Raw genomic sequence first — 4,136 nt, forward strand, 5'->3', positions numbered from 1 at the left:
GGACAAGTTATTTCTGATAGAGCGCTATGCAGAAAGACTTTATCAGCTCTACCTCTGAGGACGACTTGACTTGAAGACGCAGAACGATAAAAGGAACACAACCGACATCATAATTGAGGGCACACTGTGATTTGCACTGACTCAAAAGTGATCTTGGTAGACAAACTTCCCTGCTGAAGGTGGAAACGAGAATTTGTGTTGAGAAGACGAAACATTTTTTTTTCCCTGCTTTGATGTTAAGCTGATAAAATAGCTTTTGCTCCATTTATCAAAAAACACATGTCCCCCATTGGATTCCTAAACAGTAGGAAGGTGGTTTTAACACAAAAACACCAGGCAGCAATGGGATTAGAACCCACACCTCCGAAAAGACTGAAGCTTTAAGCCAGAGCCTTAAACCACACAGCCACATTACCTGCCTGGAGGAAACAGGGTGGCTTTTGCTCTTGTCGCCCAACTTAGTGGCGTTATGACCGTGGAACCAACTGCACCTGCTTTTTCTGAGATGCTTCCCCTCTCATGGCAAGATCTCGACTTCTTTAACACCTCTGGATATAGTTCTTCTGTGAAACAGGCTTCACACCTCTGCGTACAGCGCCCTTGATGTCATTTTATTTTTACAGCAGCCGCATCCGGAAAGTTGTGTCTTTTACTTTTTATTTGAACAACAAAACTACATACAATACAAACAAGAGCACATATAACGTATCAAGAAAATCCTCAGCGGTACATGCTATAATACAATTACACTTTATGAAAAACGATTACACAAGGTAAATAAAGAAAAGGTCCGCACAGCTTGTTCTTACATTTCGAAAGAGTCCGTAAATACCCCTTTACGTCTATTTTAAACTGTTCAAACGTAGGACTCTTCCCAGACCATTTCACTTTATACCACATTCCTAAACAAGGATGCATCTCCTGTTTTAGAACTATTTTGGGCGGTATGGCTTATACAACACACCCACAGTATTCTAATGGTGGACTGCAGATCTGTGCTATAGCTCAGTTGAATTCGAAGGATCCAGCAATCGTACTGGATTTGACTGGGATTCTGAAAAGTCTCTTGCAAAAGTATTCGGGTTTGTTTGAACCTTTGATAAAAAAAAGTGATCTGATCTGAAACTACCCAACTTACAATCTCTGAGGTAGTTGTCACTAAACTCGGACGTGATGTGGCACACATGTGCCGTGTGCCTTTACTTTTGTAAAAAACTGGTATCGGGAAAAGTTTCTTAATATTTCTTTTGATTAGCATGCAAGAAAATGTGATCATTACCTATGGAATTTCCCGCCAGCGTGGAGCTTGAATTCACAACCTTGAGATTCAGTGTTCAAGAGTCACAGAAGAGGTCGGCCTGGTCTTCAGTTTGCCAACGATAAGCTCCGGCAGTGCTCCTCTGTAGAGCAGATTGTTCGGATCAGTTATGTGGGACGGCACTTCGATACTAAGATCGTTTGCAGCACACGCATGGTTTCCCCCCTTCACGCAAAAAACATAGACGAAGGAAGCTCTCTTGTCTTGGGCTGCTGACTCCCGGATTTAAAGCGCTCTGGGTGCCAGCTAAGTCTCTAACAAGCACACTATAAAGACAGGAATTACACTTTGCCCACGTCGCGCATGGAATGGCGAGGCTACTTGTTCCAATATTATCTAGTCACACCTCATATAGTGCCGATTCCTGGTTTTCATTTAAGAAAGAGCACTGCAAACACCGTAAACAGTGCAAAACGTGTGATGAAAGAAGTCTTTTCCCCCCTTTGTCTAAAGCAGAACACAGCGAAGTCATGCCGAGGGTTGTGAGATCAAGATTTCAGTGGAGCACTGTCGTCTACGTCTTCAGCTACATGAGCTGGACATCCTCTTGTACACGGAAAGCAGATTGAGATCCTCTGACATGAAAAGTGCCAGATAAAAGCCATTTCTCATCATTTCTCTTAGTGGTGAAGCTATCGCATGTAAATGAGGCAACTTGTAAGGCGAGCAGGCTCGGTGCACACCGAATGCAGATGTCTCAGAGCAGTTGAGACGTGTCCAAGTGGCTGTCAAAGGACGTCCCTTCGCCGGCGCCGTGGCTTAGTTGGCTAAAGCGCCTGTCTAGTAAACAGGAGATCCTGGGTCCGATTCCCAGCGGTGCCTTTCTTCCTGTCTTACTGTACAGAATTTATCCTTACAGGCAAATCCCATGCCTTTTAATTCAGGTGAATGCAAGTGTTCGTTTCCTTTCTGGAACAACTTGTTTTGAAAGAAATCTATACAGCTTGCGAAAGATGAAACACAAATCTTGCTTATCAGTGAAGAAGAGGTACTCCCAGCAGGCCAGCTAATACCAGCAGTTTTTTTTTTTCACCCTAACCCAGAGAATGGAGAAAAGCGAGGCGCCTGTGGCTCTGCAGTGTAATCAGTTCGCGAGTTCGGCGGTTAGCTGAAAGAGTGGTAAATGCAGCTCGCCCCAGCCCGTCCTTATTCTTTTAAAGAGGATAAAAAATTAACTTCGCCGCCATTACTACCAGCTTTAAAAGACTGCCATGAGCACGGGAAAAAACACACTACAGATGACTTTTCTGGAACCGAAGCAGAGATTCCTTTACGAACCAACTGATAAAGCTCAGCCAGTGAATACTGTTAACAGAATGTGAAAGCACGATCAACTTTGTAACTGCAACCACAGGAAAAACAGCAAGAAGCAGGCTCCATTCCCCATTTAAATCTGTCGTGCGAGGCATGCTTCTTGAATGCATGAAGTAAATCCCATGATCGCTTTTGAACTTGGACAAAGTACTTCCAAAGGAGCGCTATGCGCAAAGATTTAACAAGCTCAACCCCCGCCAATGATTCGGTGTGAAGAAGCAGAACATTCAAGTTTCACAGACAGAAGCGGCACGCCAGCACAGCCAACATTAAAACGGAGGGCACACTACGATTTGCATTGACACAAAAGTGATCTGGGCAGACGTCGTTCCCTGCATAACGCAAAAAGTGGCAAAGCGCTTTTGGGTTGAGAGGACGCAAGAAGGTTTTTGTTTTGTGCCTTGATGTCAAGCTGAGAAAGTATCTTTAAACACTTTGCTTAGTTTCTCGAGAGACTGCCAAAAAGCAGTTCCCTCCCTTTCGTCTGAAGTCAGCTGAAAGGGGGTCACGACAGAAGCACCTGGCAGCGGTGGGATTCGAACCCACGCCCCCAAAAAGACTGGAGCCTTAATCCAGCGCCTTAGACCACTCGGCCACGCTACCCGCTGTGCGCTGTCTCTTTGTCTCATTACTTGCTCGGAGGAGGTCGGGTGGGTTTTGCTCTTGTCGCCCGACTTAGTGGCGTTATGACCGTGGAACCGACTGCACCTGCTTTTTCTGAGATGCTTCCCCTCTCATGGCGAGATCTCGACTTCTTTAACACCTCTGGATAAAGATCTTCTGTGGAGCAGGTTTCAGACCTCTGCGTACAGCACCCTTGATGTCATTTTATTTTTACAGCAGCCGCATCCGGAAAGTTGTGTCTTTTACGTTTTATTTGAACAACAAAACTACATACAATACAAACAAGAGCACATATAACGTATCAAGAAAATCGTCAGGGGCACATGCTATAGTACAATTACACTTTATGAAAAACGATTACACAAGGTAAATAAAGATAAGGTCCGCACAGCTTGTTCTTACATTTCGAAAGAGTCCGTAAATACCCCTTTACGTCTATTTTGAACTGTTCAAACGTAGGACTCTTCCCAGACCATTTCACTTTATACCACATTCCTAAACGAGAATGCATCTCCTGTTTTAGAACTATTTTGGGCGGTATGGCTTATACAACACACCCACAGTATTCTAATGGTGGACTGCAGATCTGTGCTATAGTTCAGTCGAATTCAAAGGATCCAGCAATCATACTGGATTTGACTGGAATTCTGAAATGTCTCTTGCAAAGGTATTCGGGTTTGCTTGAACCTTTAATAAAATAGTGATCTGAAACTACCCAGCTTACAATCTTCTTGTGGCAAAGCACAGTCATACCTGACCTGTCTGGAATGACTACTGAGAGTCTTTATCCAGAAGCGACGGCACCACTCCCAGTAGAATGAGAGAGAAATACAGCATGACATGGGGAGTCATGGGGCTCCCACAGTTTGTTTTTCCTCAT

The 4,136-nt window shown here is 44.3% G+C and overlaps 2 non-coding genes across 2 annotated transcripts; one reads left to right on the forward strand and one right to left on the reverse strand.

Annotated features, from left to right (window-relative positions):
* Positions 1–2,066: 2,066 nt before the first annotated feature.
* trnat-agu (transfer RNA threonine (anticodon AGU)) lies at positions 2,067–2,140 on the forward strand. The gene has a single exon. It is a non-coding gene; the product is annotated as a tRNA-Thr (tRNA).
* Positions 2,141–3,153: 1,013 nt separating this feature from the next.
* Positions 3,154–3,235, reverse strand: trnal-aag (transfer RNA leucine (anticodon AAG)). The gene has a single exon. It is a non-coding gene; the product is annotated as a tRNA-Leu (tRNA).
* Positions 3,236–4,136: the final 901 nt, after the last annotated feature.

The sequence above is a fragment of the Lepisosteus platostomus genome, chromosome 5, assembly GCF_059453375.1.
Source record: "Lepisosteus platostomus isolate fLepPlt1 chromosome 5, fLepPlt1.hap1, whole genome shotgun sequence".
NCBI lineage: Eukaryota > Metazoa > Chordata > Actinopteri > Semionotiformes > Lepisosteidae > Lepisosteus > Lepisosteus platostomus.